At 48.2% G+C, this 14,438-nt stretch overlaps 1 protein-coding gene across 4 annotated transcripts in view; it reads left to right on the forward strand.

Moving 5' to 3' along the window:
• Nucleotides 1–14,438, forward strand: part of Zer1 (zyg-11 related cell cycle regulator) — a 40,291-nt gene that overhangs the window by 1,965 nt on the left and 23,888 nt on the right. Inside the window, exon 1 of one of the 4 annotated variants that reach the window (XM_028883235.2) lies at nucleotides 10,430–10,764. The exons of 1 other annotated variant lie outside the window; for it this stretch is intronic. The gene's annotated coding sequence lies outside the window, so the exon portion shown is untranslated. Of the gene's footprint in view, nucleotides 1–10,429; nucleotides 10,765–14,438 lie in introns of those variants that run through there. 2 more of the 4 variants (XM_028883237.2, XM_028883239.2) reach the window with 2 other exon arrangements.

Genomic DNA, 14,438 nt, shown 5'->3' on the forward strand with positions numbered 1-14,438 from the left:
GATCTGAAGCCCTTTTCTGGCACCAGGCATTCAAGGGCACCAGGTATGCGCATAGTGCACATACATAAATCATACACATAAAACAATAAAATGAATCTACAAAAAAATTAAGGAACTGGGTAGTAGTAGTGGTGGCGGCGGCGGCGGCGGCGGCGGCGGCGGCGCACGCCTTTAATCCCAGCACTCAGGAGGCAGAGGCAGGCAGCTCTCTTGAGTTGGAGGCCAGCCTGGTCTACAAAGCTAATTCTAGGAGAGCCAGGGCTACACACACACATACACATACAAAACCTGTCTCAAAAAAAGAAAGAAAGATGAAAGGAGAGAGAGAGAGAGAGAGAGAGAGAGAGAGAGAGAGAGAGAGAGAGAGAGAGAGCGCACACCAGAAGCGGCTGGAATCCGGAAGCTCTCAGCACCTGCCCCTACTGACCTGCTTCCGCCAGCAATGCCGCGCCTCCTAAGCTTCTCCAAATAGCACCATGGACTGGAAACCAAGTTTTCAAATACAGAGCCTTTGGGAGATAGTCTCTTTTAAACCACCACAATCACTGTGCCTTATTGCCTTGAGACGGTGTCTCCCTTAACCAGAACCTTGCTCTTTCAAACTAGACGAGGTGACCAGGCTCAGGGTCCACCAGGCTCTGCAGGGCTGGAGTGGCAGGTACACGCAGCCATGCATGGCTTTTTATATGGGTGTGGGCTATTTGAACACAGTGGTTCTGCTCACAAAGCAAGTGTCCTTCCTGACTGAGCCATCTCTCCAGCCCTGCATTCATTTCTTTTTATCACTGAGATAAAATACCTGACATGGACAGTTTAGGAAAGCTTTATTTCAGCTCAAGGATTCAGAGAATTCAGTCCATCACGGCCGGGAGCTCAGAGCAGGAAGTTAGTTCACGTCATGGTCAACTAGCAGGCAGGTGGAATGATGGCGCTCTGTGACTTTCCTGCTTCCCCTTTGTTCCGAGACTCCAGCCCATGGGCTGCTGCTGCCCAGAGTCAGGGTGGACCTGCCCTTGTCATTTAGCCAACTCTGGAAACATCCTCACAGGCACACCCGGAAGTATGCCTTAGAAATGTCTGTGAGTTGCTTTTTAAAAATATTAATTTTTATATTTACGTGTGTGTGTGTGTGTGTGTGTGTGTGTGTGTGTGTTTGCCACATGTTTCAGGTTCAGAAGATGGTGTGGGATCCCCTGGAATTGGAGTTACAAATGCTGTGAGCTGCCCTAAATGGGTGCTGGGAACCAAAGTGGGTTCCTCTGCGGCAGCAATAAAGTGCTCTTAACCACTGAACCATCTCTCTACAACCCCTCGGAGTTTTTCAATCTAATCCTTTAGATAATCACAATTAACCACCACAAGAGTACCCTTTGTTAATTTGACACCCAAACATAACACTTTTATTGTTATTTATTATTTTTATTATTTTATTATTGCCTACATGTATGTCTATATACCACATGCATGCCTAGTGCCTGTTGAAGCCAGAAGAGGGCATCAGGTCTCCTGGAGCTGGAGTTACAGACAGTTGTCAGCCACTGTGTAGGTGCTGGGAACCAGACCCTAGTTCTCATTATGAGAAGCCAAATTTTTTTTTTTTTTTTTTTTTGGGTTTTTTTCGAGACAGGGTTTCTCTGTGTAGCTTTGCGCCTTTTTCCTGGCGCTCACTTGGTAGCCCAGGCTGGCCTCGAACTCACAAAGATCCGCCTGCCTCTGCCTCCCAAGTGCTGGGATTAAAGGCGTGTGCCACCACGCCCGGCGAGAAGCCAAATTTTTAAAGGATGCAAACTTTTGTTTAAGGTTTTTAAATTTTATTTTATAAATTTGAGTTTTGCCTACACACACACACACACACACACACACACACAACACACACACACACACACACACACACACACACACACACACACACACACACACACACACCACACATGCAGTACCGGCAGAGACCAGAAGAGGGCATAAATTTTATTTTATAAATTTGAGTTTTGCCTACACACACACACACACACACACACACACACAACACACACACACACACACACACACACACACACACACACACACACACACACACACACACACACACACACACACCACACATGCAGTACCGGCAGAGACCAGAAGAGGGCATCAGATCCCTGGAACTAGAATTAAGATGGTTGTGAGTCATCATGTGGGAGCTGGGAACTGAATCTCCATCCTCTGTAAGAGCGCGCGCGCGCGCGCGCGCGCGCGCGCGCGCGCGCACACACACACACACACACACACACACACACACACACACACACACACACACACACACACACACACACACACACACACACACACACACACACACACACACCACACATGCAGTACCGGCAGAGACCAGAAGAGGGCATCAGATCCCTGGAACTAGAATTAAGATGGTTGTGAGTCATCATGTGGGAGCTGGGAACTGAATCTCCATCCTCTGTAAGAGCAGCCAGTGCTTTTAACCTCTGCATTGTCTCCCCAGTCCCACCGCCCACCCCCCCCCCAGATTCATTTTCTGAGAATGAATGGTTAGTGAAGTTGAATCTTAGAGGCATTTAACTGATAATTAATTTTGCTAAAATTTGACCGTATTTAAAAAGTTTCATTGAGATAAGATCACAAACTATAGAATTTACTTCTTTAAATTGTATGAATCCAGCTGGACAGTGATGGCACATGCCTTCAATCCCAGCACTTGGGAGGTAGAGGCAGTCAGATCTCTGTGAGCTTGAGGCCAGCCTGGCCTACAGAGTGAGTTCCAGACAGCCAGGGATATGTAGCCTGTGCTATTCTTTTAGGTTTTTATTGTGATTTTAATTAGGTGTGTGTGTGTCTGCATGTGGGTGTGCATGTGAATGCAGGTGCCACTGGAGAACAGAGGCACTGGACCCAATGTGCCTTTGGGTTCTGGGAATTAAACTTGAGTCCTCTGGAAGAGTAATACATAGTCTTAACCACTGAGCCCTCTCCACCTCCGGAAGCTGTGTTCTTCCGTCACTGTTCAAGTGGAATCATGCTGTGGTCTTCTGTTTGTGTTACTGGCCCGTATTGCACAGTATAATGACTTGGAAGTTCACACTTGTTACAGCATGTTAAAGAATATCATTATTTTGTGGCTGAGTGATGCTCTATGTACATCGGTGGACTGAGGTGGGTGTTAGGAGATCCTGGCTGCTGACAAGGCAGGAGTCAGCAGGGGCTGCCAGAAGTCTGGCTGGCAAACACAACCAAACCAGGAAGGACAATCCTTTCTGTCTTCTGGCTATTGCAATAAACAGCAACATACAGTTATTTGTCCTGGCTTTCAGAACTAGAATGGCTGAATCATGGGTTAAATCTGTATGATGAGAGACACAGCATCCCATCACAGCTGTGCCCCCTCTCTTCCCACCAGATAGCTGAGTCCAATCCCTCCACACTCTGGTCAACACTTATTATCACTTCTTTGTTAAAAAGAAATCATATTCACCCTTATAGGAGAAAAATGGTCTCTCATTGTGAGTTTTGTTTGCTTATGTATGTGGGTGTTTTACCCACATTTATGTCTGTGCACCACATGTGTGCAGTGCCCAAAGAGACGAGAGGCAGTGTGTTGGATCCTTTGGAAACGGAGATACAGATCATTGTGAGCTGCCATGTGTGCTGGGAATTGAAGCCAGGTCCTTTTGCCAGAGCAGCGGGTGCTCTTAAGAGCTGAGCCATCTCGTCATCTTCCTGCGCTCATTGTGGTTTTGATTTACATATGTAGCCACCAACTTTGTTCATCTTTTCAAGTTTGTTTTTTCTGTGAACCCTGATATTCCATATGAATATTGAGGTGACTCTTTCCTCAACCCTCCCATCTGTGTCTCTGTCTCTGTCTGTCTCTCTGTCTGTCTATCTATCTATCTATCTATCTATCTATCTATTTATCTATCTATCTCTCGTTTTTCCAGAAGGGTTTCTCTGTGTAGCCCTGGCTGTCCTGGAACTCACTCTGTAGACCAGGCTGGACTCCAACTCAGAGATCCGCCTGCCTCTGCCTCCCGAGTGCTGGGATTAAAAGTGTGTGCCATCACTGCCCGGCTTAAGGTGAATCTTTCTTTTGCTCCCTCCTTCCCTTCTTTCCTTGGTTATTTTGAGACAGGAGCTCCGGTAGCTCAGGAGACTACAGACTCACTATACAGCCAAGGATAGCTTGAACTCCTTATACTTGTGTCTCTGCCTCCCATTGTTCTGGTATTGCAAGCACAACCACAATGCCTGATGGGTTTTGCTATTTTTTTAAAAACTGCTATTAGGAGTTTGAAAGAGTTTGTACTTACTTTGTAGATCAATTTGGGTAATACTGCCATCCTAACAGTACGGGTTTCTTTCCATTTATTTGTATTTAATTCATTTTAGCACTGTTTCGTAGTTTTCAATGTATAGGTTTTTTTCACTTCTTTGGCTAATTTTATTTATCTATTTATTTGTATGAGTATTTTGCCTTCATGTATGTATGGGCATCACATATATTCCTGGTGCCCAAGGAAGTCAGAGGAGGGCATTGGATCCCTTGGAACTGGAGTTGCACATGGCTGTGAGCTGCCTGTGGGTTCTGGGAGCTGAACAACCCTGGCCCTCAGTAAGAACAACATGTACTTTTGTTGACTGCCTCTCCAGCCTCTGACTTTATTCTTAATGTTTCATACTTTTCGATGTTACTGTCCATGAACTGTTTCCTCCTTGGGGAGCCGGTGAGAATGCTGGATAGGTAAAAGCAGTTCCCGCCCAAACCTGACAACCCCGGTTCCATCTATGGATCCCACAGTAGGAGGAGAGAATTCACATCTGAAAGTTGTCCTCTGATCTCCACAAGTAAACTGTGGCACCCACCCACCCCCACACAAAGTAAAAATTTAAATTAATTTTTCTGTCTTTTTTGGCTGTTGTGGGGAGCCGAAGAAGCCCTGAGTGACTGTATTGTGGATATGAGCATGAGCGTGCTCGTCAAGAACACCGTGCCTGCCTCAGACCATGGGAGGAGTAAAGCCTTCCCAGTATGGGCCAGGCTCAGAACTGGCCTTCCTCCAGTCCATCTGCAAATTTTGGCAGTGTGTGGAAAAACTGGACTGCTGTGGAACAAACTCTGAACACTGTAAATATGTTTACTCTCATTGGTTAATAAAAAAGCTGACTGGCCAATAGCTAGACAAGTAGAAGTTAGGCAGGAAAGCCAAACTGAAAGAACTCTGGGAAGGAAGGCAGAGTCTCAGGAGAAGCAAGATGAATGTGCTGTGTTGAAAGAAGGTACCACCATGAGGCAGAGGGTAGATAAGAAATATGGGTTAATTTAAAATGCAAGTTTTAGCTTGTAATAAGCCTGAGCTACCAGCCGAGCATTTATAATTAATAATAAGTCTCTGAGTGGTTATTTAGGAGCAGCTACCAGGACACAGAGAAACTCTGCCTACCCTGGACCCTCACAGATGACTGAAATTTGACACTGTTGGTCTACAGAGACCTCCTACCAGGCTAGCTAGCCCCCTCCCTTGTGCTGTGTGTTAAAGAAGAGCTGAGATTCCAGGGCTTTGTGCATAGTTGCTGTTCCCGCAGAGTGAGCACAGCCCAAGCAATTCTAGCCTTTCTGAATGTGTTTCTGCCCTTTCTTCATTCTCTTACCACCCCAGTTAGGTTTCCAGGACCAAGCTATGCTTGATGAGGCCAGCTAGAGAGGAAGCTCACTGAGTAAAGCGCCTGCCAGACAAACCTGAAGACCAGAGTTAAGATCCCCAGCACCAGGCTGGAGTGATGGCTCAGCTGTTATGAGCATTGGCTGTTCTTCCAGAGGTCCTGGGTTCAATTCCCAGCACCCACATGGCAGCTCACAACCAACTGTAATTCCAGCTCCAGAGAATGCAACACTGTTATACTAATGAACATAAAATAAAGTTAGATTAATCATTAAAAAAAAAATCTCCAGCACCTATGTAAAAATCTGAAGTTGCACCAAATTGATGAACTTCCAGGTTCAGGTTTCAGAGACCTGTCTCCAAAAATAGAGTGATTGATGACGATATTCAATGTCAACCTCTGGCATCTGAGCAGACAGCGCTCTCTCTCTCTCTCTCTCTCTCTCTCTCTCTCTCTCTCTCTCTCTCTCTCTCCATGACAGTCCTGGAACTTGTTATGTAGACCAGGATGACCTTGAACCTACAGAGATCTGCATGCTTCTGCTTCAGGAGTGCTGGGATTAAAGGCATGTGACACTATACCTGGCCCACAAAAATTCATTTTACAAAACGTATTTATTGCTGGGTAGTGGTGGCATACACCTTTAATCCTAGCACTTTGGAGGCAGAGTTACGCGTATCTCCGCGTATCTCCGTGAGTTCAAGGCCAGCCTGGTCTACAGAGTGAGATCCAGGACAGGTACCAGAACAACACAGAGAAACCCTGTCTCGAAAACAAACAAACAAAAAGATTTTTTTTTTTTTTTTTAGACAGGATCTCAAATATATAGCCCTGGCTGGCCTGGAACTAGCTATGTATGCTAGTCTGGTTTCAAACTCACAGAGGTCCTCTTGCCTCTACCTCTTCGATCAAAAGCATGCACCAACAAGCCCATCATACTTTTAAATATTTTCAGGTTGTTCAAGTGTACAAAACAGTCAACAGATTTTGTGTTTTATATTGTATCTTACAACTTCGTATCTCTTTGTTTTGTTGTGTTTTTCAAGACAGGGTTTCTCTGTGTAGCTTTGGAGCCCGTCCTGGAACTCACTCTGGTGCCCAGGTTGGCCTCGAACTCATAGAGATCCGCCTGCCTCCGGAGGTCTGGGATTAAAGGCATGCACCACCACCGCTGTCCGGATCTACAGTGTATTTTACAACTCTCACATGTTGTGAAATAAGGCTTAGATCTACAGTTATGTCATCTGCAATCAGAAATAAGCTTCTCTTCCAGCTTTCTTTTTTCAACCTCTGGCGAGGATGTCTAGTCGTGTGCTGAGTAGAAAGAAGTGGGCACTTTTGCCTTTTCCTGATCTTAGTGTAAAGACTGTTTTTCACAAGTATGATGTCAACTTGAGTTTTCATTTGGCCTTTATGATATTGAGAAAATTTTCTTCGGTCCAACTTAACTGAGGAGTTTGTGTTTGTTCAGCTTGCTTTTTGAGACAATGCCTTACCATGTAACCATGCCTGGCCTGGAACTCTCTAGGTAGACCGGGCTGGCCTCTAATTCAGTGCTTGTTTTGTGGGGGACAGGATCTCAGGTAGCCTAGATTGACTTCTGACTTTATGTAGCCAAGTATGACCTGGGACACCATCCGATGATCCTGCTGCCTCCACTTCGCAAGTGCTGGGATCATATACAGGGTGGGACGCTACAGCCTGAATCATTTTCATCCTGAAAGAAAGGGTGAATTATTCCAGTATGTTTCTACTTTAATTATGAGGATGATCAGTTAACGAAGCTTTTTTTTTCCTTCTTTTTTTCGAGAGACATGATTTCTTTATGCTACAGCTGTGGCTGTCCAGGAACTTGATTTGTAGACCAGGCTGGCCTTGAACTCAGAGATCCTCCTGCCTCAAGTGCTGGGATTTTTGTTTTTATCTTTTTTTTTTTTGGTTTTTCAAGACAGGGTTTCTCTGTGTAGCTTTGCGCCTTTCCTGGAACTCACTTTGTAGACCAGACTGGCCTTGAACTCACAGAGATCCGCCTGCCTCTGCCTCCCGAGGTCTGGGATTAAAGGCGTGCGTCACCACTACCCAGTTTTTTCCCCTCCTTTATGTCAATGGCCTATATTAGAATGATTGATGCCATCTTTGAATTCTAGGAATAAATCTTACTTGGTCATTGTGCTGGCTAGTATGTTAACTTGACACAAGATAGAGTCATCCGAAAGGAGGGAAACTCAATTGAGAAAATGTCTCCATATGATCCAGATGTATAAGCCCAGTTTAGTGGTGCATGCCTTTAACCCCAGCAGAAGCAGGCAGATCTCTGAGTTTGAGACCAGCCTGGTCTATAGGGTGAGTTCCAGGACAGCCAGGACTGTACAGAGAAACCCTGTCTCAAAAAACAAAAATCAAACAGAAAAAGAAAGAAAGCTGCGCAACCATGAAGAGTGAGCCAGTAAGCAGCACCTCTCCATACCTTCTGTATCAACTTCTGCCTCCAGTCCCCTGCCCTGTTTGAGTTCCTGCCCTGACTTCCTTCAGTGATGGACTATGATGTGGAAATGTAAGTCCAATAAGCATTTTCCTCCCTAGCTTGCTCTTGGTCATGTGTTTCATCCCAGCAATATAACCCTGACTAAGGCAGTCATGGGTGTAGAATTGTTTCAATATGCTGCTGGGTTAGGTTTGCCATACACCAAGTGTTGTGGGACAAAAGTTCTCCTGGGGAGAGAGAACATCTACTCACCCTAGATAAGGAACTCAGGGCAAACCAAAGTACAGATGCCACCACAGTCCAACCTGGTGAACCAGTGAGTTTTACTGGGATTACTTAGAGGAATGTGGTTGAGGGGTTACTCACAGGAGCAGAAATGACTCACAGACAGCTGCATCACCAAGGCCCACCCCAGCACAGGTGACAGTTCACAAAGCTGGGAACTTGGGGCACACTGCACAGCCTGCAGATAGCTCAACAGGTTGGAGAGTGTCCTTTCCAGGTGTCTCAGCTGGTCTAGACCTCTTCCAGATAGTTCAGCTGGTTTCTGCTTCCAGGCCTTGGTCTGCTCTCAGAGTTTTCTTCCCTGAGAATCTTTGCAGCTCAGCTCCTCTGAGAGGAACTCTCAGCTTTTTATTGTTTACTTTAGCAGGGAGGGACTTAGTGAATTGGTCAGTTTCAGGGGCTTCCTGAAACTATTTTGAGTGGTTTACTCTCCTGCTTAAAGTATCTAGATAGGATTTGTGTAGCCTTGGCTGTCTTGGAACTCACTCTGTAGACCAGGCTGGCCTCAAAGGCACAGAGATCCTCCTGCCTCTGCCTTCCAAGTGCTGGGACCAAAGATGTGCACCACCATTGCCAGGCATATATGCATCCTTTCTTGTACAATGGCAAGAAAGCTTATGGCTCCATGGTAGAATTCCTGCATGCCTCAGGACCTGGATTTGAGACTGAGCATCGCCTTCCTCCACCCGGCCCTCCCCATCTCCCACCTACCAGAGTTCCTCAAGAAGAAGTATGCCAACAGAGACCAGTACACCAGATGTGGATGGCAGTAAGAAAAATGTTTAAATTAACCACCTGATGAAGAGACAGAGATGAAAAGAGCCCAAACTGATTTAAACTGTGAACTGTCTGGACAGGGGATCAAAAGGAAGCAATTGACTGAGAGACTGGGTCAGGGTAGATCAAGAGAGTCTGCATGCCCTGATGAGATTTGTTTTGGAAAACCCACTCTTGGATTGTGGAACTACAGAAGGAATGAGAGGATTTGTGTTAGGAGGCCATGGTAGAAGTTAGGAGAAGAAATGGTGAGGGGGGCCAGTGAGATGACTCAGCAAGTAGGAAGGGGTTCTTGACACCAAAATTGAGGACCGGGGTTCGATACCTGGAACCCACATGGTGGGCGCAGAGAACCATCTCTAGCAAACAGTCCTCTGACCCCCTACACATGCATACATGGGTGCACAAATGTAAATTAAAAAAATTATCTTAAAAGGAAGGATAGGTAGGAGAGATAGTTCGGTTCCTAGCACTTACTTGGGGGGCTTAAGACCACCTGTAACTTCAGCTCCACGGAATCCGAGGCTTCTGGCCTCCGTAGGCACCTGCCGTCATGTGCATATACCCCCACCCACACATACACACGTAATTAAAAATAATAAAAATTTTTGAGGCCGGGCGGTGGTGGCACACGCCTTTAATCCCAGCACTCGGGAGGCAGAGCCAGGCAGATCTCTGTGAGTTCAAGGCCAGCCTGGTCTACAGAGCGAGATCCAGGAAAGGCGCAAAGCTACACAGAGAAACCCTGTCTCGAAAAACCAAAAAAAAAAAAAAATTTTTTTTTGAAATATAAAATGATGATGGACAGAAGTATGGCACTATTGGAGGAAGAGAGAAGCAACTGTTAAGAGGTTCTGGGTGGCTAGAGGGAAATGCAGGGGACAAGGGCAGCCTCAGCTTGCTATCTGACAGCTCCCGGGTGAGTGGCCCTTCTCTGGAGGGAGAGGGAGGAGCACGCTGGAGGGGCAATGTGGCTTGCGTGGAACTGCCCAAAAGACGTCGGATTGGACGCCGGGTGAGTCAGCGCTGACGAGGGAAGGTGGAGTCAGTCCCGTCCCGAACCCTGCTCCTAGCGAGCCAGCCCTTCGCTGGAAGGGACCCTGAAGGCTAACTTGGGGGACGCAGGCCCCACAACTGGCCGGAGCAGCCCGCAGGGCCCGGAACCTTCGGCCGCCGCCGCCCGCATTCGCGGCGGGACACGACCGGGGTACCCCTCCTCTGTTGCTAAGGGGCGGCCCGGAAGTGACGCTTTGTTGACAGCACACCGGCAGCCACAGGCTCTCCCAGCGGTCGGAGCAGGATCGGGGGGGAGGGGCTGGGCCCGGAGCCAGCAGCCGACGGCCCTCAGCGGCCCGAGGGCAAGGGAACGGCCTCCGTCCGGGGCTCTGGCCGCTGCATTCGCGCCCTGCCCCGCCCGCCGCCCCGGACCCGGACCGGATCCGACCTCCTGCGGCGCTCTGGCAGCGGATTCCCCAGGGCCGCAGCCTCTGCCTGTAAGCCTGCGAAGCATCCCGTCTCCCCGCTGAGGGCCGCCCTCTCCCAGGGTATGTCCTAGCTGCCGAGCCGAGAGATGTACCTGCATCCTCCTCTTCCCCCCGCCTCAGGGTCCAAGCATTGCCGCTGCGACTCCTTGCAGGTCCACCTCGGCCAGGGGTAGGAGGTCTCTTGTCGCCTCCCGCCCAGGTCTGAGGAACCTGCCTTGAAAATTGAGCTCTCTCCGCAAGGAGAACGACGCTCGTTCGTGCAAGATGGGGGAATCAATGCAAGGCTTAGAAGGCCGGCCTCTGCCCCTCCTACCTGTTGGATGAGCTTAGGTCTCCTTCCAACCCCCAAGCCGTGCTACTTAAAAGCTTAAGGATGGTTTGACTTCTGGATCAGCTCCCAAAATGGGGTGGCGCGGTGCAAGAGGGTGCAACAGGATCGGGAAAGGGTGGGTGGGCTTGCAAACTGAAGACCAAGGGCGCCCATAGGTGACGTGAAAGTGGAGCTGGCTGGTCTGGCCAGCCCAGCTCTGGGTGGAACTTGGTTTGGCTGCTCTTTAACCAGTCAGAGATTTCCCGTGTTTGCTTGTGCCTTGCGAGAGAATATTAAGGGGGCTGAGGGGGTGCCACCTAATGCCTGGGAAAAGCTGGCTCAATAATGTTTCTGACAGAATGCTTCTCTTTGGGTTTCGAGTTAGAGTGACCATGGAAGATAGCACTGAAAAGGGTCACAGGAAGCTATGTTTAGACCAAGAGGTGGCTGTCAGATGGAAGGGTCCTTACTATTACATGTGAAATAGTAATAGTGAGTGTCATGTAGAAAGGGAAAGCAGGAAGGACCAAGGGGGACAGAGCCTGGGACCTCTTTATAGAAAGTGGTCAGGGAAGGTTTCTAATAAGGTTGCTGTCTGAGCAGAGATGAGGAGGCAGGAAGTCATTCCAGCTTTCTGGGGGCGCAGCATCCAGCAGCAGGTGCAAAGGGCCTGAGGGGAACATGCGGGGGTCAGAATGGAGGAGGCAGATTGGGTGGTAAGGAAGTCAACTGGGAACAAAAAACAATAGGGAGCAAGTTAGGAGCTGCCTTTTGATGCAGGGTTGACTGTAATTGTTAAAATGTTGGAGAAAATGCAAATGTGTCTGAGGTGACAAGTGACCATTGTACTTTGGCCTTTTGTTCTAAGTGACCATCAGTGACAGAAATCTTTTAAAAGACAGCCCTGCAGGCAAGTCATTCACACTACTGTTTCCTGGTTCTAAGGATGTGAGCAAGTGACCTTTGTGCCTCAGTCTTTCCGTCTGTAGAATAGGACTGCTAAATTGAAGTGCGTGTGTGGCAGGGTAGGTGACAGTAGTATTGGCCACCACACAGCCCTGCATTCTAGCACCAACCAGTGTAGCCCTGCTCTGGCTGATTCCCCATCTCATAGAATTTGTAGGAATACTGGAGGGGGCTATGTAGACTCTTACGACATCCCTCACTGGTAAAAGTAATGGTGTGTCCTCCAGGGAGGGCTGAGAGCTTAGCCTTGGCTTTTTCTTTGTTTGTTTGTTTTCTTTTTTTTAAATTTATTTATTTTTATTTTATGTGCATTGGTGTTTTGCCTGCATATATGTCTGTCTGAGGGTCCCCTGGAACTGGAGTTACAGACAGTTGTGAGCTGCCATGTGGGTGCTGGGAATTGAACCCGGGTCCTCTGGAAGAGCAGTCAATGCTCTTAACTGCTGAGCCATCTCTCCAGCCCCCTGTTTGTTTGTTTGTTTTCTTTCTTTTTCTTTTTTTTTTTCTTTTCTTTTTTTTTTTTTTTTTTTTTAGGTAAGGTCTCCTGTAGCTAGGCTGACTCACTATGTAGCCCAGACTGACCTTGGACTCACAGCAGCCCTCCTCAGCCTCCCAAGTGCTGGGATTACAGACATGGGCCACCAACTCTAGCTGGTGGTCCTTACATTTTTATTTGTTTGTTCATCTTGAGGCAATTGCATGTAGACAAGGCCAGCCTCAAACTCACTCTGTAGACCAGGCTGGTCTTGAACTCAAAGAGATTCACCTGCCTCTGCCCCCTGAGGGCGGGGACAATATGCTACACCATTCCTGACCCAATGAGGACTTTGGAAATTAAGCCCCAAGAGTCCCCATTCTGTCACATAACAAAATGACAGTGCTGTCTGTGACTTGTAGACACACTGGGAAGGATGGTGTTTGTTGGGCCGAGCTGTGGCATCAAGTGTGCGGCCAGGTTTCAAGCAGAGGCTGAGGATCCTGGAGGTACCTGGCACAGGCTGGAAATTTGCAGCCTTTGAGGAGAACAGCCCCAGACCTTTCTCCTCACCCCTTGAGCCTGACTACGTCATCAGGCCTGGGTCATAGGCTGAGCAGTTGGATTTCAAAATGCAAGGGCAAGGGACAGAAGGTGTGGCTGGGTGATTGACTGCTTGCCTAGCATGCATAAACCACCGGGGTCCATCCCAAGCACTACAAAAGTCAAATGTAAATGTGTAAAGTTAGAGCACTTCTAAGACTGGAGCCTAAATGACAGAGAAAGCTTCTATGAGCCGGGGAACCCCAAACTAGCTACCTGGTGAACCAGGGTCCAGCCCAGGTCTGCCACCGCTTATTATATGTCCTTTCGTGAATCCTTTGTTCCCGCTGGACCTCGATTTTCCCATCTTTACGCTGAGAATGTTGTCCTCTTGCCCCTGCTGACTCTGGAGGGTGTGGGGGATGAAATGAGACATAGGATGGAGAAGGCTCAGTCCTTGGCTGACGCTTGGCAGCACTGAAGAGCACTTCCTGTTGGTACCGCGGGGCTTCCGCAGGTGCAGCTGGCCCACCAGGCACCGGGGTGCTCTTTGCCTCCAGGTGTATGTTTGTTTTTAACATTTACTGACTGAAGCACCACAACACATGTGTGGAGGTCAGAGGACAATTTAGGAGCGTCGGCTCTCTCTTTCCACCATGAAGGACCTGGGGTTCGAACTCGGGTTTTGAGCCTTGGCAGCCAGCACCACTTAACCACTGAGCCGTCCCACCGGCCTCTGCTTTCACTGGTTTTTGTTCAGCCTAGTTGCTTCAGCTGTTCTTGACTCCGAAAATGTGAGCTCAGAGACCCCTGTAGAGTCAGCCATTTGGGGATTAACGTAAAACCTGGTTCCTTCACTGGCGCTGGTTTTCTGGCTTCAGAAGTAAACAAAGAGCTGGGGACATGGCTCAAACAGTGAGAATACTTGGCATGAGGACCTGAGTTCAATCCCCAGCCCCCACACAACACTGTATGGTGGTCTGGAGGTGGTGGCGCACACCTTTAATCTTAGCACTCGGGTGACAGAGGCAGGTGGATCTCTGTGAGTTCAAGGCCAGCCTGGTCTACAGTGAGTTTCAGGACAGCCAGGGCTACATAGAGAAACCCTGTCTTGGAAAAAACAAAAACCAAGCAGTATGGTGACGCGCACTTGTAATCCCAGAGATGAGGAGAGAGACAGGAGGGTCTCAGCTAGCCTGTCATTCACTTATTGTATAATGGAGGTCCTGGGACTCTACAGGGTCCCTACTTTTAGGAAGCTTCTAGTCCTGGCCCATGGTGCCCATGGAATCGCTACCACAAAACCAGATCATCAGTGGTCATTAGGCAAGGATGCATGGAGTTGAAAGAATGTAATGATGGCACAGAAGGGAAACTGAGTCTTGCATAAGACATCGTGGGTGACCCCACTGAGAAGATAGCTGGAAAGGTTAAAACCCT

Source organism: Peromyscus leucopus, chromosome 4 (assembly GCF_004664715.2).
Source record: "Peromyscus leucopus breed LL Stock chromosome 4, UCI_PerLeu_2.1, whole genome shotgun sequence".
NCBI lineage: Eukaryota > Metazoa > Chordata > Mammalia > Rodentia > Cricetidae > Peromyscus > Peromyscus leucopus.